At 33.4% G+C, this 27,481-nt stretch overlaps 1 protein-coding gene across 1 annotated transcript in view; it reads right to left on the reverse strand.

The window, feature by feature from the left end:
* ck (unconventional myosin-VIIa ck) overlaps window positions 1-27,481 on the reverse strand; it is a 96,314-nt gene that overhangs the window by 65,488 nt on the left and 3,345 nt on the right. The gene's annotated exons all lie outside the window — the stretch shown is intronic.

A 27,481-nucleotide genomic window follows, 5' to 3' on the forward strand; every position in this document is an offset into this window, starting at 1 on the left:
GTATATAAAAATTGCTGAAGGATAATGTATCTACCTATATCACTGTAACTCGCACATATAAAATATCATCATTTTTTTTATTTTAATGTACTTTATAAAGGTGTCCGGGGTAAAGTGCGCTAACTTCGGGGTGTGATTTACGTAATAGTACAAGTAAAAAGATAAATAACTTTTTTCTAAATTCCAACATTTTAAGGTAGTTTTTAGGTAAAAAAAAGTTCATTCGTTTGTATGGGAAAATAAATATTCTTCTATGGAAAAATAATTTTGTAGGGGCAAATAAACACTAGGTTTTCGAAAAAAATACTTATTAATACCATGTAGAATCACCTCCCGAAGTTAGCGCACTTTACCCCCGGACACTTGTATAAACACTGCAACTGGCACAATATCGACAATTAATATATTTTTATTTGCTTACCTAGTAGTACTTACATTGATTTGATATAATATATTTATTAATCCACTCAACTGAATAAAAAAACACCATGTAATATATTTATAATTATTTTAGAAAAAAAAAACACTATTTAATATAATTATAATTACTTTACATTATCCATACTACTAAATTATAATCATAGGTATGTAAATAAAATCCTCAGCACGGGAGATCCCACTGAGGATATCATTATATCTATTTGTTTAAAAAAACTTTATTAAACACTTTATATACTTCTTATATTCTTTTAAATGCAAACCTTTTTTATTCTTTTAAATACTTCTACATTTCAAATTTCAATAGTAAAAATAATATTTGGATGATTTGTATAGCGCCTTTTTTTGTGCAAAATTACCTCAAGGGCGCTATATTCGTATATTATTTAAAAATATATATATGTTAATATTTTTGTTTATAATTTATATACTTATATTCTTTTTAAATTCTATGCTCCTTATTTTCTTTTATATTTTATACTTTTTACATTTAATTTAAATATTTCTTTTAAACTATTGTGTATTTCATATTATTTTTAATTACTTGAATGTACTTTAAATATCATTGACCACAACAACACGGGAATGTACCTAGCGCGATGGTCGAAAAATTCTCAATGACTAATAAACGACGCACTGAATATTAAAAAAAAAAATAAAAGAAAAGTTTTAAGCTACCACCAAGGAGTCTTTTATAATTAACACTCGCGCACCGAACAGGGGTAACACTGGTACACAAAAGAGTGTTTTATGTTTTATCTCAGTTGTTTTTTACACCACATACTCTTTAATTTAGGTAATCCTAGAAAAACTATTCAGTTATCGATCTACATTTGAAAAAAACATATCGCATTTATATTTCTTTAGATATTAAATAATTTACAACAAATTCTGGAAATTTACTCCCCCTTCCGTCTCACTTCAGCTCAGTAACATTGCTGTAGTTGCCCCGCTCGTATCCCTTCCATTAAAAATATTCGCCGAGCTATGCAGGTGGCGAGATCCCGCGAGATACGAACTCGACCGTAAAAGTTGCATTTTAATAGAAAGGGCGGTGTCGTAATATTTGAGTCACGTTTGCTTTCCTACCATTACTTTTTACCTTTTTGCATTACTTAAATGATTGACCACTAGTTGAAATATGGGCGTCGGCATAAATGGACAATACTAACTGTAGCTACTAATTTCGAAGTTATACAGAAAGGGCTAAATTCCGGTCGCTTACACTGCATATTTCGTATGTCCTTTTGCTATACTAAGATGTTCTTTTGCCGGGCCAAGATGTCGGCCTGTCTGGAATACATCCGGTGTGTGTCACAAATTTTATGAACAAGATTAAAATTATATCTGTCTCTATTTCTCACATGAAAAACACATGGACCAGACAAAGACATTTATTTTATATACAAATTTTGAAGGAAAGTGTAAACAAGGAGTTTGAAAAAAGTACAGTATGGTTTTAAAAAGTTTATCGCAAACGTGTGTTAGCAATAATTGTGTTTTAGTTTATGATTCCTAACTTTATCGTAAATAATTATAATCTGTGAGACCGAACCAGTTTCTCTCTGTTACATCTTCAGACTGGTAAGTACATTTTAAACTTTGGCAATGGTGTTTTTTAAATACTCTTAAAGGGGTGTAAAACATTTATTCTATACGATATTAAATTTGAATGAGGAATGTGGAGATCCGTAAAGAGTGCAAGGCTGATGTAAGCGTAATGAGTAAGATTAAGAAAGGGACGCTTAGATGGTTTGGGCATGTAGAGCGAATGAGTGAAGATCGAAGTGTAAGGAGGATATATGATGCAAATGCGAATGGTACCAGAAGTCGGGGACGCTCGAGGAAGACATGGTATGATCAAGTGAATCAGATACTCGAGTCGGGACATGTCAAGAGTCAAAATAATAGTAGAGTATGTATGAGACGATGTATGAATGTGAATGAGGCAAGAAGTGTGTACCAAGACCGAGTTTTTTTGGCGATCCGTCCTCTCTGCCTACCCCTGCGGGGAAACGGCGTGATTAGTTAGATATTAAATTTTGCAATTTAGTCGTTTGATTTTATTAATGAAATAAGGGTCGGAATTTCCATCTCGGTATCTAACTGCATATTTTCGCAGCTTATTATGGCATCTTTACATAAGTTGTAAATTTGGTTCGAGATTCATATTTATTTCATGAAATGATTAGATACAGATTATGATTTCCTTTATTCATATCAATAAAGTACATTTACTTTTTTAAGGCATTTTTATTTGGTGTGCCGCGGAACAAATCACATTCATGGTTAGGAGCAGTTGGGACTCTTGTGGGATATTCACAGAAAAAAACAACAAAAACAGGTATTTCTGAGGTTAAAATAAAATATAACTATAACAGTTTTAGAATACCTTGTTTTTTCACTGTTTTAATCCGTTTTATTTCGAACCTTGACAGAAGGACGCGTTCTCAGATGATCGCGTTGATTTGATGTCATCTGCGGTTCAAAACCGTTCACCGTTAAAAATATAAGTGTCCTAAAATGAAAAACTTTTAACTGAATATATAAATATGTATATATATATATTTTAATTATCAATTTTACGCCCGTAATATACCTTCAAACGAACCCATCATTTATCGTAAGGTAAACACTACGATTTGATCCTAAATGTAAATATAATATATCAAATCATAAATTAGGAGAATAAAGAATTTAATACCTTCATTAATATCTAAATATGCTATAATATTCGCAATAACATCCGTAACCAGTTTAGTAGTGGTAGATTTGTTTAAAAAATATATAATAAAAAAATATATTCATCATTTACAGACCATCCTATGCAAGAAACTAGCCACCCACGTCGACGCTTAATCGCCAATCGGCAGTCGAGATTCGGAAACGAGGCGCGATGCTTGCTACGTACCCGCCTTCTCTGTTTTCTTTGAAAACATATGCGTTATGGTCTAAATTCATTAGAACATTAATTATGACTTTATTTATGAAACGATTTTGATAATGACTACTGAAATATGTAATATATACTTCCCTCTAATTATAACCAAAACAAATTTCATCGAATTATGTCATTAACACCTTTTAATAAGCAAAACAAATTGGGGGACTGAGTGACCCCGCTTCGGATCCAATGTGATTTTTTTCTTTCCGGGACGAAAGGGTTAATTAAACAAGGCTCCGATGTCGCATCATTGGATTTATTCTAGTTGTTGAGCTGAGGTTTAGGAACTTTAACTGAAGGTCAAGTTGGAAAGAGAAATATTTTGTTATTGAATTGTTATTACTGACTACAGTACCACATTATTAATTAGGTTTGAATCTTTATACACTAAACCTTATAGTCGAAAAAGTTTTGAAATAAACTTAAAATCAATTCAGTTGATTGATCACGGAGATATTATATATTTATTTATTTTTTAAACTTGTACCAACTCACGTGGTCTAATATAAACATACTTAATTAACACTTTGTCATTTCTAATACTTATTACATTCATAATTTTAGCACATTAAAAATTTCATATTTTTAACTAAGCTGTTTGGAAGTCTTTCAGTTTCACATTTTTAACTAAGCTGTTATACATTTGGAAGTCTTTCAATTTCATCTCTTTAACTAAGCTGTTACACATTTGAAAGTCTTTCAATTTCATATTTTTAACTAAGCTGTTATACATTTGGAAGTCTTTCAATTTTACCTTTTTAACTAATCTGTTATACATTTGGAAGTCTTTCAATTTCATCTCTTTAACTAAGCTGTTATACATTTGGAAGTCTTTCAATTTCACCTTTTTAACTAAGCTGTTATACATTTGGAAGTTTTTCAATTTCATCTCTTTAACTAAGCTGTTATACATTTGGAAGTCTTTCAATTTCATCTCTTTAACTAAGCTGTTATACACATTTGAAAGTCTTTCAATTTCATCTTTTTAACTAAGCTGTTATACATTTGAAAGTCTTTTAATTTCATATTTTTAACTAAGCTGTTATACATTTGGAAGTCTTACAATAAACATTTCTGTGTTTTTGGTTTTTATTCAATCTTTTTAGTCTAATGTTTTCTTTCTGTCTCGTGTGGTGTTTTTTTAAGTCTTTTTTGTAACGCAGTTTATCTCTAAAGTAAGTTGGCGGCAAATTGTTAAAAAAATTGTAAAAAACGTTAAATGTCATAGAAATCGTTCCCTGATTTATAACACAAACTAAACGAACAACAATTCAATAATGAATCTTGACATTGAGACATTTTTTTCGTATTTATTCGATAAAACAACAAGAACATACAAAAATGAATAACAGTTAACCCAATGATCTCAATCCTTTGTTGACAATAATTGTCAATACACCTGACTATTTACGAAGTTCTACAGAGTGTAGCATATAATCGTTAAAATGCAATAAATTTTCCATACAATACGCCAATAACAGTACCTTATTCCTTATTCTTGATTTATCCGTGTGTGCGGTCCATAAACAATATAATTTTTGACCCCGAAAACGTTCAGGATACCGTTATAAACAGTACACACATTAATTCCACTTTAAATACGCATCACGTACCTCATTACACATTAAAGACCGGTCTCGTAAAGCAGTCATGTGGCCTATAATTATTATTATCACAAATCTGAGCTACATCAATAAATATTTACTATGGAATCGTAAATAATTCGGCATAAGTGTTTAACTTGACACTGAATTGCCGCTCTAGAGCAAGGCTGCCCAACCCCAGGCCCGCGGGCCACAATGTGGCCCGCGAACGAATTATAAGTGGCCCGCGTGAACCAATTTCAAAAAACCCGCCAATTTGAAAAAGAACGAGAATCAGCGACGAAAAAATCTAACCTGTTGAAATCATTTTTTAAACAAAAATACACCGGTTTTTGATATAATATCTTTTGCGTCCGAAATGGAATCTTGTAGCCACCCCCCCCCCCCATGGAAATCGAAAAATTGTTGTGGGGAATCACATGTGATGTTTTTGGGTGCGCGGAATTTTTTCTCAACGAAGTTCCGTAACAACCCCCCCCCCCCCCATGGATTTCAAATATTTTGTGGGGGAGCACTCATTTTGATTTTTTTTTGTGGGGAATTATGTTTTATAGAAATTCTCTAACAACCCCCCCCCCCCCCCCCCATGGAAATAGGAACCGTCAGGTATTCAGTGGCCCGCCAGTGATTCAAAATCGTCAATTTCGCCCAACTGTTAAAAAGGTTGGGCAGCCTTGCTCTAGAGCATTGCGGTAAACGTCTACAATTATTATTCTTGCTTTAATTGCGCATAGGTTATTAATTAATATCCTGATTTTATTGATTGCGGATCTGCCGCTACACGAGATTAGATTAAATTGGTGATATTGTTATTCCTTATACACAAAATGGGTTTTTTAACGCGATCCGATTTTCGCAATGTTTTTTAAATTAATTTACTTCGAATATTTGTATTTGACGACCTGGCCGCGACAGTATTAATCTCCTGATTTAATTGTGATTGTAGATCATTGGTATTCTATCTTTTCGTCTGTCATAAAATTCGTGTTAATTCGGGATCAATGTGTGTATATATAATTTCAATTTAAAAGTTAGTGTACGCCATCTCCCATGTCAACAATCCCAGCGTCGAGAAATGTACTCTCTTGTGAATAAGGTTGAATGCGATAGAGTCATAAAAACGTAAGAACGTTGCAAATTGTTATGTAGTTAATATCTGTTGCAGCTAGATTATAATCAATGTACGAATCGGTAAGTACGAGATGATCTTGGCGATAAATAGTTTAACGGGCAATGAATTTCAATAATACTGTAAATTACACCGACGCATTCACATAGGACTTGTTCCTAGCACATCTAATTTGCATACATTCGTTTATAATATTAACTTGTTCATAGTGTCCAGTACTGTAAGGTAAAACTGGTATCAAACATATGAACTAATAATACTGTAACGGAACCGTCCTGTCATATTACGCCAGCTATCTCATTCTATAAGATGGCCAGAGAAAATGCATGAAAACAGAAAACCCTTAATTTTAATATGTCACTTGTGAAATTTTCAGACGTCATTCAGATGAGATAAAGTACCAAACCTCAATTTCATGGATTTTTCATAAATTCGTTTCGCATCATTTCATTAAAATATAACCTTTTATGTGATAACCGCATAAGCGTCGCAACTGCTCCCAAAGGTCTGGGAGCCAGTGAGACTATGGTCCATGGCATCCTCAATTGGGGTATGTTGTGAAGCTGAAGGTAGTGGGAAGGGGAAGAGGAATTTTGGGAAGTACCTGGCTTAACAGAGCTGGTCACCAAACACAGCTAAAGCCATTTCAAACAACGTTTCAATTCTGAATGGGGGTCTTATTTATTTGTTTATTGAAATACAAACGGCACAACTGTGCCATTAACATAAATATACAATTAAAAATTATACGTTAAAAAGTATACCGCATAAAGAATAAAGTATAAAGTATCATATAAGGTATAAAGTATAATATAAGGTATATTTCACAAAGCACTCTTTTCAGGGTGAAATGCCTAAAACCAAAAACAAAAAAAAAGTGTACAGCATAAAGAATAGAGTATAAAGTATAATATAAGGTATAAAATATACAGCATAAAGAATAAAGTATAATATAAGGTATAAATTGTAAAGGTTAAATATAATGTTGAGTTAGGTAAGAATAAATTTTAAAAAACATGATTACAAAAGGTATAAAAAAATAAATTACTTCCTTATTACTATTTCCTAGCGATGCCAATCAACACACTTTGTAATATTAATGAATTAATAATTGACAGCCAACCAGGTCTCGCTTACCCCGATGAAGCTTGAAAAGAGGGCTTATATTAACTATTATGTATATTATATTAACAGTTGATATAATAGTCCCGATGAAGCTTGAGATAAGCGAAACCTGGTTGCCCTCTTCTCAAGCTTCATCGGGGCTTATATTAACAGTTATGTATTATAATTACAATTAATATAATATCCCCGATGAAGCTTAAGATAAGCGAGACCTTGTTGACTGTCAGCTATTAATTAATATATAATAAACATAGTGGTGTATTACAAAGTGTGTTTTTTACATTTAATATATAATGTCACACCCCAAAGTATTTTGCTTCATTCGAAAAAAATACATCGATGATAATATATTATTATCTCGTTGTTGTGCACTTTGTATACTGACGGCCTCCGTGGTGGAGGGATAAGGCTCCGACTATGAATCCGCAGGTCGAGGGTTTAAATCCCGGCGTACTCATGTAAATTTCACTAATTTGTATGTTTATCCCAACGAAGAAACCATTGGTTTCGGAACATGTCGATAATTTTGATTAAATAGTGGTGTATATCAACGTTAAGTTGCTTCGTTTCACAAATAATACTTTACACTCACAAATCTTATCCTAAAAAATATAACGTCCCGAGATTATTAACGGGTCTGTGTATTATAATAATTGCCTTGTGAGAACGTATTTCTGTAAAATGTTTAGATAATTTTTTTTGGACACATTCATTAGAATTTTCTAAATCAAAGTTTCGTCTAATCTACTGTATGCACAACGAATCAGTTTTCGCGTAGATTGCAAATATTCTCAACTCATTTAAAACACATTAAGCCAAAACCGGTTCCGAAAACGCAATCTCGCAACCAAATAAACTAGAATAATTTTCATTATCTTTCTTATTTCTTACCCATCTTTTTTCTACGCGGCTTATAAGAGAACTGTGGAAGTGAAGAAACTCATCTCTGAATGATGTAGAAAGTTTGTATATCTTAGTATGTAAAGGTTGTACTTTGAGATCGTTTGTTCCGCCTGGTACTTGGAACTTGGTACCCGCAGTGTCTGATCATGACCCCGCGACAGCTGGCAAATAATAGGGTACTGTCGCTTTTCTTCTCTTATTCGTGTTCGCCAATGCATAATTTCAATAAAAACGAGCCATTATTTAACCAGTTTTACATAACCACAATCGTTTCTCAACGCACAATGACACATTTACATATTACAAATAAAAAGGCGTAGGTTTTGTTTTGTTGGATAAGTAATGATTAATGATGATCGTTCTAGCCTAGAGGTAGTGCTGTCATCGCGAAAAGATCAACACGGAAAATGTTAAACCCAAATGGATGCATAATACAATAATGTCTTAGATAAGCCAAATTACAATTGTAAAGTCTGACTGAAAAGTCAAACAGACTTGTAGTGACTGAAAAGTCAAACCAAACAAGGTTATTGTAACCATTAAAAAAATGGTTTGACTAATGATTATACCATCCTTCCCGGGGACTGGAGACAACACTAAATGTCGATCGGTTAGGACATACATTTATTTCGTTTATTAAAGTGCTGTAACGTCATCCGATTTCAAATCAAACAAATTGCATTTAAAAAGTAAAGAACCGAAAAGTTTGATGATAATAAAACGTTAAAACTTCAACCCCTTTAAGTAAATTCGTGTATTTTTTATACATTACTATAATACACAGTATAAATGTAGATTTTAATGGAAACCAGTGTCACCTCGGATTTAGTACATTTTGTTTCTAACCCACTAAGCACGTGCTCTGTCCTTCTTACACTTGCCTAGCATTGTGTATCATCATCCCATTTGAATTTCATAATAACGATGAAAAACAGTTCCGTATTTTAAAAATTAAGCAATGAATGGTTAGACTTTTGGATCACGAAACATGCCACATCACACTTCTTGTGTGCTTTTCATTCTATGATTTTTCGATGCTTGTACCTGTTATGCATGTAGGTAGGTACTTCAAAAGACTCGGTAATAGAAGATTGTTTACAATGGATTATTTCCACTATTCATTTATTACCTGGAATTTTTTATGTTTACGTGTGTAGAACGACTATTAAATCGTTTATTGTGAAAAAACTGTTCCCACAACAGTGGCCAAAGTTACATGAATCTGACAGCTGCGTGGATACTTTCTTTGAAATTCTGCATTGCATGGACAACCCAGTACTTCTCCCATTACATACGATGAAACAAAAATTGCATTATTTGATCATTGATTTCAAATTGTCATTGTGCAATATTATAAATGCCAACGTGGTAGCTCTACGTATATTTTTAAAACCAGGAATTATGCGAAATGTGGAAGAGATGAAATTCAAATAAAAGTTTTTTTTTAATCTTTAACAGTCAATTATCGAACCAAATTATCGAATTACCTCTCACCCCAGAAGATAGGTGGAAACTTGAGTGGCACACGGCCAACGTGGGAAATCCCCACCTTATACAGGACCCCACCGAGAGACAGCCTGGGTTCTCATTGCCTCGCAAAACCTGGTCCGCCATCAATAGTTTTAGGTACTCTCATAGCCGCTGTGCCCACATCATACACAGATGGGGCTTTAAAAAGTCGGCGATGTGTGAATGTGGTGCGGTGCAGACCACCTAACATGTGGTCAACGAATGCCCGCTCCATTCATTCCCCGGCGGGATTAATGAGGGATTAATAAATGTCCCCCTCTGACCCCTCCACCATACAAAATAATACAGAAGGTAACATAGATTCAAGCAATTAGTTGATGAAAATTTTACTATATGATAACACAAAAGGGATGCTCGATCGACAAAAAGCATAGTTTACATCTAGTGCGACAAGAACGAGCACTTACTTGCTGGTTTGGTCTAAAAGTGTAAACCCAGCTTTAGACGCAAACACCCACTTTCTCGTCACTTAATGCGGTAGGCAGTATAATAGGTATTTAAACAAATACCTATTAACTAGTAAAGTACTCTTCGTTTTGTTTACTTTGACTCCGTGTGGATATTTAGAATATTTCCGACCGGAAAAAGAAAAGGTTGTGGGACCCCTTTGTCGTTGGAAACCTAAAATCGGTGAGAAATTCAAAATACCCATTCATAGAGAAAGACCGTTGATTACTCAAGGAACAAAGGGTCTTGTTGACGGAAAAAAGGAAAGGTATGCTCAAACACCTGGCAAACAATTTACTATAATGACTTCATTGTTACTTCAAGTTCATTGTTTTGCGGCGATCTATCGAGGGATTAACACAATTTGTCAAAATACACAGAGTTCATTGTTCATTCAGATTTATGGCCGCCGAATATGCAAACCTCTTAGGAAAAATCATAACCGTTACTTTGCAATAAATAACAAGTTTCTTTTGATGATATATTGAAACAATTTAAAAAAGTTTATTATAGTCATTTTTGGTGCAATAATTCCTTAACCTTTCAGACTAATTTGTTCGCTTTTAGGAACAACTCACGTGGCCTCATAATACGTCAATGGAAAACCAACGGACACCTGATAACTGAAATAATCGGGTGAAAACCATTACATTAGGATATTACCTTAATACATATTAAATTAATCTATAAAACCGAGATAATTATGCCTGCTGGTAATAACCAAATGATTTAAACACGACGATGAAGATGAGAAAATCCATATAATGGTAATAAACAATAGTTTGGAAGGTGGGTTTTGGTACCTCCGCCCGGCAACCATTTACCTGCATAGTGGGCCGGATCGGGAAACACTGGTTGATGTAGACCCTTTGACCTCTCAAGCCGGACTCTCTCGACCCATCGCTTTGCACCGCAGTGGAAAAGATGGATAAATTTATTCAAGTTCAATGAACTTTTATTTTTCAAAATTGGAACTAATTATTAAATCATATCAGACAAGCGATAAAGTAGGTCACCAATTTTATATTATTAATTAATGATTCTTTATTTGAAAATTGTATTTGTTTCGTTTAAATGTTTGACAGATGCTTAGATGAAATAATAGAGTGAAGATATGTTACATACTAGACCTACTTTAGCGGGAAGTTCATGTACACATATTTTTAATGGCTGCCCTTTTCATAAAACGGTGCAAAAATTTTTGATCGACTGGTATGAATATAACGTTTCTCACTAACCTTTTCTTCGTTCACTACATTCTAAATATAGTAACATATTTTTTTAATAAATTCTTTCTTCTTAGGAGTAAATTAAGTACTACAATTATGATATCCCGTGATTTTTCGCTCGCTAATTGCCAATTACGTAACTACTTATTGATTCCCAACATTCCCCAAAATAGGAGATCCACTGAATTGGTTTCTGCTTTCGTTCTTCTTTCATTGTTGCTTTCTCAATTTCTCTCTTGAATACATTAATGTACCGTTTTCATTACACATCAGCTGCGGCTATTAAAATATTCCGTTTGTTAAACTATCCAATCGTTTAAATGTACACCACCAAACTATATAATTATTTATAATCTTGGTTAAAACATCAGGAACACTAAATCATACATCATATATATAATTGATATGTAAGTATTTACGAGAACAAAACGTTTATTAATCGTCGATTGACTAAGAATGAAAAGAAAAATAAATGTTTGGATATACAGGGTTTTCCAATAAGAGGTATTATTTTGATATTCAATCGTAAAAGATCAATGGTTTCGTTGCTTGTGTGGCACTTGGCGCCGTTTTGTTGAAAGTAAACGTTGTCCAGATCAATACCATCCAACTCCCGCCATAAAAAATCATTAATCATCTCTCGATAGCGCAATCCATTCACCGTAACTGTTGCTCCAGCCTCATTTTCTAAAAATTAAGGTCCAATGACACCGCCGGACCATAAACCGCACCAAACAGTCACACGTTGAGGATAGAGAGGCTTTTCAATAACAACTCTTGGGTTTTCGAGCCCCAGATGCGACAATTTTGCTTGTTGACGAAGCCACCGAGGTGGAAATGTGCCTCATCATTCAAGATGATTTGCATTTGATTCACTCAAGTGATTTGAAATCATTTCAATGCATCGTTGAAGCGTGTATCGTTCCATTTTTATTAATGGCGTAGTTTCTACTTGTCAAATGTTAAAAAAATGACAGCTTCAAAAGTAACATCTACCGAAATAGCAGGCTATTCAAAATAACACCTCTTATTGGAAAACCCTGTACTTATCACCCTACGATAATCTCCTGATGAAAGACATCCGAATTTAAGACGACACAAGACTCTAATAAAGTAGGTTTGCTCTAGGGTCACATTTGAATTGATTCCGACGAATTCTTAACTATTATATATTTTTAGACCGATACCCACGGATCTAAGATATCAATATGTAAGATTAATAAAAACAGTACCTTACTACTAAAGGCTTTCACGTAAAACGATTTGAAGATATGATAAAACGTTTTTCAACTGTCAAATTGGCGATAATCACCAGATTTCATTTTTCTAGACGATGAATTAGCAATTTTCTGAAGGATTCATTAAAATAAACCCCGCGGAAATGTATATTTTATAGGCCTGCTAGGGAAAATTCGACCGTAGATCCGTCCAATAGGCCTAGCAGCGCGCAAAGCATTTGTGTACACATCTTCTTCACTTACGTCGTTAAGATTCCGACTTTATTTTAGCGTATTGTGTCGTCGTGTAAATTCTTCTACAAGTTTATAGTGGATAATATGACGATTTTTTTGATATTTGTGGAGACGTTAAAAAGATGAGTTAGGTACCTACTTACGTAAGAATAAATATTACGTTCGACAAGAACGTAACGTACTTAGAATTTGGTTGAGAAAAATATTGCATGTCAGGAAATAAACAAAACCAGTGTTATGCATGTCGGACAAGAGACATGCCATGGTTGGCAAGATGTTATGTACGATACAATGTGTTACATAGAATTTCTTACAAATCGTAACTATAGAACAGAAAATCTGAGTGTGAAAAACAGTAAAACTTTATAAATATGAGCTCTATTGCAGTGAAATTTTAACATCTTTAAATGCTTTGAATATTCAAGTCAATTCAATGATATTCAGTACACAATTACGTATCCCTCATGAGCTGTGAGTCTTTGGAACATCTAATTAACATTTTCAACACGTTTATATATTTAGTTCATATATTCACTCTAGACATCACATAACTATGTTTCATCGGTCACCATGAAACAGGCAGTCGCCTAGTATGGTGATTTAATGTATCATATATAAATAAATGTTTTAATGTATTATCAGGTATTTTATGTATTAAAATAAATATAAATTCAACAAAAATATATATGTTTTTTATTCAATATTAAAGTATTGTCATTTCTTGAGAATATGACGTGGTGATACTTTGAAACATAAAATTTGGCACTATCGGCAAATATTTCTATTTGGTATCATTGAAGAAGAAGAATATACACGAAACATGAAACAGAACAAGACACAGAAAATAAAATAATATTACCCATGACCGCTGTCTTACCGGGACAGCGTCTTTAGTCACTCGACCTTTGTGAACTAATTATTAAACGTAGTCATATTTGTCGATCTCATATTTCAAATTCAGAATTAACACTATCATCTCGCAACTATTTTTTCCCCATATTTTTGGAAGCCTACCTTATTTGAAAGATTACAAATTTCTAATGAATTGGTTTGTAACCTAGATAGTGTCTCCGATAAACATATCCGTTTTTATTTACACAAGACACCTGTTGTCTTTTTCTTAAAAGTCTAAATGCATATTCAATATTATTATTTTATTTTGTGTCTTTTTCTGTTTCATATTTCATTTTGGATTCAGATTTGGGATTATTGTTGTTAGATTATGTTATTATTTTATAAAATTATCTTCAGTACATATATATACGGTTTTTTAATAAGAGGTGTTGTTTTGAATTGCCCGCTATTTCGGTAGATGTTACTTTTGAAGCTGTCATTTTTTGACAAGTAGAAACTACAAACTACAAGTAGAAACTACAAACTACAAGTAGAAACTACAAACTACAAGTAGAAACTACGCCATTAATGAAAATGGAACGATACGCGCTTCGATTGGGTCCTTGAAATGCGGGAAAATGATCCGGAATTCCATCGAAAAATCATCTTGAGTGATGATTCCACTTCGGTGGCTTCGTCAACAAGCAAAATTTTCGCATCTGGAGCTCGGAAAAACAAAGAGTTATTGTTGAAAAGCCTCTCTATCCTCAACGTGTGACTGTTTGGTGCGGTTTATGGTCCGGCGGAGTCATTGGGCGTTACTTTTTCGAAAATGAGGCTGGAGCAACAGTTACGTTGAATGGATTGCGCTATCGAGAGATGATTAATGATTTTTTTATGGCCGGAATTGGATGGTATTGATCTGGACGACGTTTACTTTCAACAAGACGGCGCTACGTGCCACACAAGCAATGAAATCATTGATCTTTTACGGGAAAAATATCAAAATAACACCTCTTATTGGAAAACCCGTTACCTTGTAAGTTATTCTACATTTAAAACCTTTAAAATTTATATTAATGGCAAATGTTGTGCCGTTTGTATTTAAATAAATAATTAAATTTTATTAGTTTTTATGACATGTGAAGCATTCCATTACATTTTGAGTAAGATTAACGATCGAATTAATAAACGAACATCTCGCCGTAATCATAATTATTGGAGTCATTGAGTGGATTTCTGAGAGCGACACGCCACATCTAGTTCTAGCATGAAGCTATAATAATATGTAGCTAGCTCGAGACGAAGGCAGACAACAGCAGGGATCAGATGGCCAAGTAACTGTTCCCATGGACCATGAGCAAGTGGCTTACCTAACTCGCATCCAACTGCGCCTGAAAGATGTTATTACCGTCATACCGTCGTGTGTGCGGGTGCACTAGTATAAAGGCAAAAGTACAAATTATTGTATATTTTACTATATTAGTGACCGTACACTGTTATAATAACGAAGTAGACATTTTTAATGACCCGATTAAGACAAGACAATACCATAAAATAAAGTCAAAATCTTAACAACGTAAGTGAAGCATCTATGCACAGAAATATGCGACTTGTGGCTCGAGTGTATTGGACAGACCTGCAGTTGAATTCGCCCTATCAAATCTCTGAAATAAAATTGGAATCTTAACGACGTAAGTGAAGGAGTCGTGTCAAAAAATATTCGGCGCGCGGCCTGGCGTAATGGACGGACATACGGTCGAATTTGCCCTAACAGATCTAGAAAATTCATCTTTCAGTGGGGTTTATTTTAATTGTTTATATCACTTGCAAATATATTTATTTCATCCATGAAAAAGAGCATTCCAAAATGACGTGTCAAATGTTATAATTTCGATGTTCCAAAGTCATAGATAGTACTATATTTATTTACAGGAATGCATCAAATTGCTCATTTTTATTGTGAAGAACGGTTATTATGTTGGAAAATATTATAAAACTCAAGAATATTTTCAAATGTTCATTATATTTTATATAACATTAGAGAAAACTATATAGAATTTCTGTGCCAGATCGGGAGTGGCTAGTTTGGGGAGACCCTTTGACCTATCCAACTGGTCCCTCGACCCATTGCCTTGGGTCGCAGTGGGAGGGATATATGCAGACATCCTTCACTCTTGGACACAATGATTCCTATCCATACCTCAGAAGTACCTCTCTTTACTTTCCTTAAAAAAAAACCTCCACACAGCATCCCTATAGATTTTTTTCAAAGATATCTTAGATATTTTTTTATATATTCAATAATATTATTATTAGATTTATAAAAACAGTTTATTTTCAAACAAGTTCTGCTGTGTAAATATTATTACGCGTGACAGCTGTTTCGCCCCCTGAAGACATTATCAAACTGTGGGTAGCCCACTTACAGACGATGCATTTATATATGTTTAAAAATAAACTGTTTATATAAATCTAATAATAATATTATTGAATATATAAAAAATTAAAATTAAAATGGAGCTCTACAAATTAAACTTGATAACAATAAATATATATTTATTTTTTGTCTTCTGCTTTCTACTTTAACATTTTTATATTTTCTATTTCCATTATAATTCATTCTAATATAATCTTTCATACTTTAAACATGTATAAATATTTAATTCATATGTTAACACTAGACCTCACATACTAACTATATACCATTGGTCGACACGAGACAGGCAGTCGCCTAGTGTGGTGATTTAATGTATCACATGTAAGAAAATGTATTATTGTATTATCATGTATTCTATAAATAAATAAATAAAATAAATAAATATTTAATACACGTAAATACACATTATCTAGTACGATGCTACAATAATACATCGTTTTTGTACTTCTGCATTGACATATTCTAACTTTTACCTCTCTTGTTTGTCATTTACTTTTACATAACTTTTACTTGACTAATTAGTAAGTTAACATTGTTTTTTTTGTCATATCACATTAATGTATGAAAGTTTTGGGCGTCACGCCTATCTAACGTAGGTACTGAATTAAAATAAACAAGTAGTTAGGAGACAAAATTGGGGACCTTGCGACTTAGAACTTCTATTTGACTAACATACGTGATTTTAAAAGAGGACTTTTAAGTTTAAGGTATAACAAACATCGTCTCAGCACCATTTTCACTTTTGAACGTTTGTTGCATTTCGGATTTTGAACAAATAGTGATCAACTGACATCATAACAACATGACCATTATTAACCTTTGAAAATCTTGGGATAATTTGATTTAAATCAGTACGTAGGCAGTAATATGTAGATGCAATCTTCTTGAACTGTTATTGCTCTGAACACCCACACTCCTCGAAATGCCGGCAAAAAGTAAAATGGAAAATAACACGTAGATATTTATTTACATTCATGATTTCATGGGAACATTTTATTTGGGCAAAAAATACGGTACAGTCATTAAATATATTGACGCCGGAAAGGTAAAAGGTCGTAAGCGACAATTTAGTCAAAAATGAGTTAATCGTATAGTTTTGATTAGAATTTTGATGTGTTCGAAACTGTATATTTATCACATTTTTACAAAATTGTCGCTTTCGACCTTTCGCCTTTCCGGCGTCGATATGTTGAAAGTCTATACGCAACGTACTTACACAGTTCATTGAATTTAACGTTATTAGCCATCGCATCGGGAACACGAAGTCATTATTTTAAAATAATTGAACAAAAATTAAGCCGTATCTGTTATATCGAAGAGAGAGAGAGAGATCATTCGTTTATAGACTTATTCTAGAGTGCTATTAACAAAATATTTAAGATTTTTGTAATAAATAATCAATTTATTTTAAGACTTTTAAGAATATTGTGTATCATTTGAAAAACTACTTTTTCTTATACTTGGGTCACTCGGGGATCTGTTAAAGTCACTTATCAAACTTCATCAATGTGTCACTCAGGGATAACTGTTTTCTCGTCACTTAACAAACTTCATCAATGTGTCACTCAGGGTTAACTGTTGCAGTCACTTATCAAACTTCATCTATGTGTCACTCCGAATTAAATGTTGAAATCTCTTATCCAACTTCATCAATGTGTCACTCAGGGTTAACTGTTGCAGTCACTTGTCAAACTTTATAAAAGTCAATGCATTCTTGTTGTTGTATACCTCTGACTTTCTCGCTGGAACTAGATCGTATAGAAGTTAGAAGAAAAAATAGAATAGAACACAAACTGCCTAATGGACGAATTAGCAATCATGATTTTTTGGAACATATTGCGTATTACGTTTTATGTCCCCAATAACTTTACTTTAAAACACCTTTCTTCTGAGATTGATGTTTTTCAGTCAAACCTTAGGACGGGTTGTTTCACAAAATTTGAACAATTCGTCAAATCTCAAAGTTAATGTTCAAGTTCTGTGAAAGTTCTACTCAAGTTCAGTTATTATATCAGTTATGAGAAACAACTGACCAACTGTGATATAATAATAAAACTTGAATAGAACTTTTACAGAACAGGAAAATTAACATTGAAATTTAATGAATTGCTCAAATTTTGTGAAACAACCCGTCTTTAGTGAATTCAAGATTAGAATAAGTATATTTTTTTAAAACGATGGTGCATCGCAAGTAATATAATTAATGTATGTAAGTACTCGTATGCATGTTAAAAATTGTAAATGTTTTAAAATGTTACGAGAATCTCTGTTTTTCACGATAAACAATAAATAACTAATCCTCTACCGTCCATCGGGCAACAAACAAGAATTTAGAGTAACTAAATTAGATGCACGAACCCACGCAGCTAATAATTCGATTATAATCGCCCTCTACACGAATGTGTTCACCACAGATCGAGCAAGTTATTCACGCACGTATTAATTTAAACCGCCCTAAATACCCAGCTCTTAATTAACAGTATTCACTCAACCAAAACACGATCATCAAAAACATTATCTACGAGTATATACTAGAGATTCTAGAACTGTTAAATGCCGAACGTCAAGTCATTAACCTTCAAATACTGTGTGCACAAACTATTTATTTTTTACTTTCTACCAACTGGTAATATTATTTTCTCTTCTTTCAACCGGCTCTCCGGTGATGACCCGCGTCAGACAACAGTCGACAGTCATCAGCCTCGAAACTCAAGAGTTTTATACAGCGTCCTCATCTGGCCATGACTGGTCCACCATTAAAACACCTTTTAAAGAAGATGTGAAAGCAATTAACGGCTGCACAGACTGGTGAAGAATTCATTAATCAGGGACTGCATTCTTAGTTGTAGTGGTCGCATGAATTTTATGTAAACAGGACAGTAATAATGTTGATGCATTGATTTGTAAACGCACCGCTTCAAACTGGCACACAGGAAAAGGGAAGTTTCCGTTATCCACGCCGTGGAATTTGTCGGCAGGTTCCCTTTCAAGAATTACAACCTTCTGTCAACGTTTAATTGAATGAGTCACGAAGTTGGGAGGAGCACGTTTTTTAATTTAGTTGAATAAACTTCAATCCTTTACGAGAATTAAGGCAATTTAAAAATATTATTATTATGCATATAATATGAACCCATCCATTCTAGTAACCGGTTAAATTTTCTCCCGCAAAATTAATGGAATGGAAGCTGGAATACCTCAAATATTTTACATTGAAAGACCATTAATCTCGATAATTTGAGTCCAATAAGGTTGTCACCTACAACGAAATTTCATAAGGTTTTACAAATCTATCATATTAATTACAGTACGCTGAGAACAGATGTTTTAAAATTTTTGGAACATACCGAATAGTACCGAAGATATAAGGCATCAAAATGTTGATTTCGCGGCTGACCGAAAGGCGTGTGACACCACGGTACATACGCAGCACTGCCATTCGAATTATTAATTGTATTGAATAGTGTGACGTCACGATACATCATTGTATACGTTTTACAAATTCACTTTGATTTGAGCTTATTCATTTCTGAGATATCGAAATATAAATTTTACTTACGTTATTTATTCTTTAATAGACGTAGAAACTTAATGTTATAAAATACTGTTAGTTAATTAAAAATCTGATCCAAATTTTATTTTACTTGTTAAAAACGGGACTGCAGGTTTCAGATAAAAAGTATCAGTTAAAAGTGAATGTTTTATGAGGACGGCGGAACACATGTTCACACATTATTAGGAAAAGAACACGTGTTCTCAATATATTCTGAATGAATAATTTTTTATCAGGAAATCGGCTATCGCTTTTTTAACACGATTTTTTTTCATCAATATGGACCTCATTTCCTGGTTTTTATATTAATAGATAATACAATCAATTGCAACGAAGACAGCATCAAATAACTGTGTTTGATGGTTAACAAAACTAAAAGGTACTAGGTATACCATTTGAAACGGAAAACAAAAGTGATATTCATTAATATTAGGTAGAATTAAATTCTGGTTATTTTTTGCAGTGTCCACAAAAGACAATGCAAAATAAAACACCGTGAGAGAAAACATTGAAACAATTTGAACACGCATAGGTAGATGGGTAGGTACTCGACTGAACTAAAAATCTTTAAAAAAACAGCTTTAAGAATGCCAAATCGTTTATCTCGGTGGTCTATTGCAAATTAAACATCTGGTTAGTTGAAAAATGAGCTCAAACAAACGGAGGTGAAAGCAAATTACTCAAGTTTAAAAAGCTAATGCTTTCAAAATCGTTCGTAACACGTGTTCATGTACCTGAGTTTGCCCTGTTAATTTATAATGACAAAATGCGAAAATATGAATACGTGTTCATATTCATCCCCTCTTTACTAAAAGTTTAACATAAAACCTATCAATTCATTCGGTAAGGATGTGATTATGTATATATAATTTGAAGAGATTTTTAATAAATTTAAGTTAGTTTACTCCGTGTACCACGTATAACGCACAGATCCCATAGTTAATTTGTTCCACGACTTCCGTAGAGATTGATCGCTTCTTTCACTTGAATTCAATTTCGGCCGCTAAATTTTTATAACAACAATAACAAATTATGAGTATGTTAACCTTTCGCATTCTGAAATGCGAAGTGAAAGCAGCTACTACGAACGGATCTATCTCTAAAAATAACTTCATAATCTCAATAGCTTATGATCGTCTTCAGAAGCGACATAGAAGGTATGTCAGGAATGAAAAGATTAGAGAAAGGTAGATTGGGGTACCCACGGTGTTTTGTGCGACGCGCAATGATCGCACTCTCAATATTAAATCTCCCCAATACAAATATTTGCAAGTACGAAAGGGGATTAATTAACAACTATTTTTACAGTTGGAGTAAGTAGGTACCTACCAATAATCAAAAAATTATGTTGTTTAAATTAATTAATAAATAATTATTTATTTAAATTTTAGACAGATGTGTCAACAAATAAAAATCATAATATATTATTAAGAAAATTGACGAAATTAAATATATTTTTAATTCTTTCAGCTTCGCAAATACAACAATTATAATATCTCCGAAAGTTCTTCGGAGATTCTAGAATGAACGTGTAAAAATATGTTTTTTTTAATAACAGCGTAATCTATTGGACAAACACGCTGTTTTAAAAAACAGCAATATATAGTCATTTGTTGGACTTAAAAGCAAATATAATGTTCTATTCATTGGGATACATATAGTTAACTTTAATATTTAAGATTCGATAACTTTGTCGATGTTTCGAAAAACATTGACCTTCAAGACAAAAAAACATAGGATTTTAGTGGACGGATTGCAGTTTAGTTTATCGCGTTCGTTTTCTACTTCTTACGCCATTCGCGATCAATAATAGACTCTTTTTTCCTATTACCGTAGTTATCCATTGTTACACGATCGTGTCGATTCTGCAGCGTTAATAAAACAGAGGAAATTAACGCTTGGGCTTAGCGATGATAAATAATTCACCTTATACATTGAAAATTTCATATTCTTGAGATTTCCGTCAAAAATCATTAGCCTTGGAAGATATTCAGCCTGATCTGAATATCAATAATTGTCACCGAATATTTTATTTTAGAAGAAACTGGTTTTGCTCGAGAAAAGGTTATCGCCCAGACATTGTGTTTGTGATCTGTCAGACAAAAGACGTTTTAAAAAACTAGTGGGCGATCATTATGTCAGCTCTATACACTCGGCGAGACTAACCTAACCTAACCGAGGTAAGAGAGAGTGTGGTTTGCTCTCGCCTCACCATTCTTGGCACCAACTGGACTGCGCTATGCCCGCTGTCCTTTTTATCATCATTGTTGAGGAGGGAATTGTTTTTAGAAGAGTACTTCCGTTTCTACTTACGGATAAGGAATTATAATAAACCTTAAAATTAACGACTTTTTCGCTACCATTAGAGAGAACTGGAATCGCAATGAATTAAAAATTGTAATTTTAAGGATATGAACAATTACTTATCGATTATATTTCACTCTTACCAGATCATAAGTGAGGGGTATGCCGCCACCCTCATATTCAGACTGCTGCAAGGTTAAATCGAGAACTCAGTTATTTTGGAACACGTGACTCCCTATATTCTACCTAACCTAACCTAACATGGATTATTATATTCTATATTCCTGCCCGTATGACAAACCTGCCAATAGTTCTCCCGGTGGGTGGGGGGAATAAATACATTGCTCCTGAAACAAATATCTTCCAATAATAAAATATTCGTATACCGGTAAAAACGGGACTGCGGGCCTTCAACGAATTAATTGATAGGTTTACTAATAAGCTATAAGTAAAACACGAATGTGTAATGGTGATTCGGATCGAATTCTTTTTTTGCATTTCGTCACTGTGTACTATCAGGACAAACGCAGTTGCATGAGCACATGTTCCGATATATTATGAATATACTTAAAGTTTATTAGGAAGTGTCATGCTATCCCGTTTTCGACAGATTTTAATAAATCAGCAAAATACTCATTTATCTCCGTGTACTGATACTTGAAAAAGCCTCTACTTGTTTTTGAATGCCTTATTTTTTTTTATTTTACTTGTTTTTTACTATTTGTAAATCTAAATTTGTAATATGTAAGAAATTATTTTTCAAAAATATTATTATTATCCTCAGAAGTCGTCAATACAATGATGTAGAGGTACCTACTTTCATAAAACTATTAACAATTGAATTTATTTGTTTTATTTGATGTGGGTTACGAGCCCACGTTAGCAAGGTCTGCGAAAAAGTGTCGCCGATTAGCTCCGCCCGTTTCATTTGAAAGTGAATGACGGTTTTAAGGAGATATGGAAATGTCGCGGCTAATGGACGCCAAGGTAAATAATTTATGCTTGAGTTCCCACAGTTAATTACCTATATTTAGTCAGAGAATGTACTTAGCCATTGTGCTGTGCAATCAGTCAACAATTCCAGTAGACACTGTGCCCATGGTCAGGATGACACAATGAGGCAGTACTTGCTTTGGGAATCTGGAGAATTATGGATTTCCTTTGGTGATTAAAATACAATATTCCTTGATGATGAAATAAGAAACGCTTTTGGAATTCGAAAACTTCTTGCTAAATGAGAGTGAAGTCTGCCGTTGAGATTAACCAAGTATTTAAATGTTTTTTTTAGATATTACTGGACCTCAAAATGCTTCTCTTTTGCTAATGTCTTTCTCGGGCGTCTCTGAATTCTTCAACCATTCACTACTGTATACCACAATATTACTGTCAAAAAACTACATTATATAGAATTTAATTCGACTCCGTACCTCATTCTAGTGCAGATATATAGAGATATTGCGTTAAGTATTCCTCGGGCGTCCCCGACTTCAAACTACTATCTAAACACTCCTGGTACTAATAAGAACAAACTTTAAAATTTTCAGCGATATCGGTAGACTAATTTTCGAGTTTTGCAAGCAAAAAAATAAGCAGTTTGAATTTTTATACAAATACTTGCTGACGTGCATCCGGCGTTGCTTGATTTTTCTCAACTTTCCATAAATATAATATGCATGTATAATATGTATATATCAACCTTCCTGAAGACTTTCTCTAAATGATAGTAAAAAACCATCAAAATCCGTTCCATAGTTTAGAAGAACTGAGCGCACAAGCAGACAGACGCGGATGGTGATTTTGTTTGATAATACAGGGTTTTCCAATAAGAGGTGTTATTTTGAATACCCGGCTATTTCTGTAGATGTTACTTTTGAAGCGGTAAATTTTTAACATTTGACAAGTAAAAACTACGCCATTAATAAAAATGGAACGATACACGCTTCAACGACGCATTGAAATTATTAAAATTCACTTAGTCAAATGCGAATCAAATGCAAATCATCTTGAGTTATGAGGCCCATTTCCACCTCGGTGGCTTCGTCAACAAGCAAAATTGTCGCATCTGGGGCTCGGAAAACCCAAGAATTATTGTTGAAAAGCCTTTCTATCCCCAACGTGTGACTGTTTGGTGCGGTTTATGGTCCGGCGGAGTCATTGGAACTTACTTTTTTGAAAATGAGGCTGGAGCAACAGTTACGGTGAATGGATTGCGCTATCGAGAGATGATTAATGATTTTTTATTACCGGAATTGGATGGTATTGATCTGGAAAATGTTTACTTTCAACAAGACGGCGCTACGTGCCACACAAGCAACGAAACCATTGATCTTTTACGATTGAATATCAAAATAACACCTCTTATTGGAAAACCCTGTATTTAGACATTACGATTTATACTGGTCATTAAATGCCATATAATTTGCGTATTCGTGTTGGTTACTTACGGTGATTTACATTATCAGTGCCTGTATAAAAAAGGCCCGAGTTTAAATTCCGGTTGCTGCGATAATGATAGTGAGTACTGTTTAAAAAATTTGACGATCGTCATCATGCATTAGGTATATAAGTTGAATTAAACAAAATAAACGTAAATAATTACGTCAATATTAAAATGCAATACCAAGGATTATTTATGATCATTTATTAACTAAAAATGAACGCTCGTAAATCTTGGATTATCGCAATCAGAACGATAAAATAACTTTACTTACAAAATGGCTGCACTTATACTTAGGTACTACATATTGACTTTAAAACCATTTATACTCCAAATTATTTTCTATGGTATACTAGCTACTCCACAGAGTGTAATGAAAAAAATTGAGGAAAGATTACGATATTTTTTGAACATAAGAATTTTTTTTTTGTTAAGGCAGTACATAAAATTATTTTGCATTTGAAAGCAGTCCCCCAAATGCATACGTGGCTTGTTAGGACACGTGTCACAGTACTCACTGGTTTCCCCTTTTACTGCACTTTTCAAGCAGATCGCACAGTCCCGCTTGGGACTTTTTCTTAAAATGTTAAAAATTCCGTTGAGCCTGGTCTCTGATGGAGTGAGAATATTTATTGCCCAGTAAAAATATTCAAATAAAATGAATGCGTAGTTATTGTTATGTATGAAAAACAGAGCAAAAAGCACAACCAATCGTAAGTGGGTACTGTATACAACTGAATAGCATCATTTGTATACCTGTAAAAGGACCCTTTAATTTTTTAAACAATAAAATGTATACCCATTGTTTATGTCGCCGCTGCGGCGTCGTCGGAGCTGTTAGAATGTTTCCTACGTCGCCGTGGCGGCGACATGAATTACAAAGAGTTAATTACATATAATATGGTAGTTATTTATTGATTTAAAAGAAAATTTGTGACAAGTTAAAAAAATGCTTCAGGATCATTGCGTTTTAAAAACAAATTTCATCATTTTTTTAAAATCATCTGTCAACTCTTTTAGCACAAGAAATACAGATTTCAAATATACTATTATTAATTAAATATTTTTAATCAATAATTATAAGCCTGAAACAACAACATAAATTGAAAAAATCTTCCGAGAAAAAATACATGCCGCTGACGGGAATTGAACCCGCAGTAGAAGTAAACGTAGCGCAATTGGTAGAGCACTTGTCCGCCATATATAAGGCTGCGGGTTCAATTACCTTCAGCGGCATGTAATTTTTTCAATTATATAAGTGTTTCAGGATAATAATTATTGCGTAAAAATTATATCCTTTGTGCTATGCATAAAAAAACCTTGTCTCTTAAGCATTGGTTTATCATTAAAAATGTTAATTAATTAATTTAAAAATAATGTTAGTATCTACCTTATTTATCACTTGTCTAAAATTGATCAGATGCAATTTTGAAAATTAAAATTCATTGAACGTGAATACGAATATGCAGAAATATATCTCATCACTTCACGCATTCACCGACCACCATAATTAGTATGTTTGATGTTAGTAAGATGACCTTGCAGTATTATTAATGCAAATTTATGAAATTAAATAAAAAAATCCATTCATTATCATAGATTATGACTTAACAGATAATACCTAATTCAAAGGATGGTTCATAATTATTTTTTTCATTTATTATGTCATTGTATAAACTTTTTTGATCATATCTAGTAAGGAATTGACAATTTACTTACTGTTCAATACACAACAATTACAACAACCAAAAACGTTTCATATAGTGAACGCATATCTCAAATACTAATTAGTTAATTTATCTGTAAAAGGGGTTAACGAAAAGAGATCACGATAAAATGTTGGCATTCCCGACAACGATTTTTTTATCGTTGTAATATGTCTAAATCTAAAATATCGCATCATATAATCTCCCAGTAAAGTTAATGAAAACTTGGCTTTATTGTCAGAGCTCATTTATTAAAGACTTTTGGCGGGAGTCAGTATATAAACAAAAAGTTGTATGTAAATAATGTACCTAATTCTGGTGAGCAAATATACAACAAAGAAAAGGAAATAAAACTAGATCATACTGATAACATTGTTGCTAACGTTTTTGTTGAGTGTTTATTTCGCATTCACAGACGAGGTGAGCATTTTGCTTCTTAAACAATGTCAATTTGCCAACATGAATTTAAAGCTATTCTCCTCTAGCACTCTTGTTCCTATTCGTTATTATTTGTTTATGAAAAAAAATTGCAAGCAAGATAACAGGTTCATTTTTCGGGTCGTATGGATAACGGTCACAGTGGAGACGAAATTGACCGAAAATAAATTGTTGTTGACCTCTTTGTTATTTGTTTATTTAGCAAGCACAAAGATTACGATCGTTTTGCAAGTCTAACTTGTAAAATTGCAAGCAAGAAGAAACCGTAATGGACTGGTAACTTTGTTGTTGACCTAATCGTGAATCACTCACAAGAAAAATGTTAATCTCGCAGACAGAAGAACAATGTTATTGACATTTTCGTTATTCGTTTACCAATGGTAAGCAGGATATGTAGGTTTAAGAATGTGGATGTCCGCAAGACATGATAAAGAAGCACGTTAAAAAATTGGGACATCTGCCCAAGGCACTGCACTAAAACTGGTTCGCATTCATACCTCAGCAGTACAAAATACACTTTCTGGTAGCTTCCTCAAAGGGCACCGCGCTCGCATGAACAATTTTTAAATGCCTCGTGCTTCACGTTTGGAGGGATGGTGTTAATTTCGAAGCGGATGCCATGAAACAAAATGAAAATTAATATATTCAAGAATTTGGTAACTGCTCTCGATATAATTTTTCGCGATCACGTTGAAAATGCGCGGATTGTTAAAATGGTGTTGGCGTAGTACCTACCTACACATATTAGCGTGCTGAACAAAAGAGCTTATAGGTTATACTAATGAACAGCAAACAATTATGTCGTTTCAACGATCTCTGCTGCAGATCGGTAATATCCCAAATCATGGGATCAGGGGTCGCAGGTTCTAAATAAAAAAGGAATAGATTTTTTACATAATTTATAATGTTTGAATTCAAAGAGTTAGGTAGGTACCTATCTTCTTTTTT

This window comes from Hesperophylax consimilis, chromosome 4, assembly GCF_061612785.1.
Source record: "Hesperophylax consimilis isolate HC1 chromosome 4, BYU_Hcon_1.0, whole genome shotgun sequence".
In the NCBI taxonomy this organism is placed as follows: Eukaryota; Metazoa; Arthropoda; class Insecta; order Trichoptera; family Limnephilidae; genus Hesperophylax; species Hesperophylax consimilis.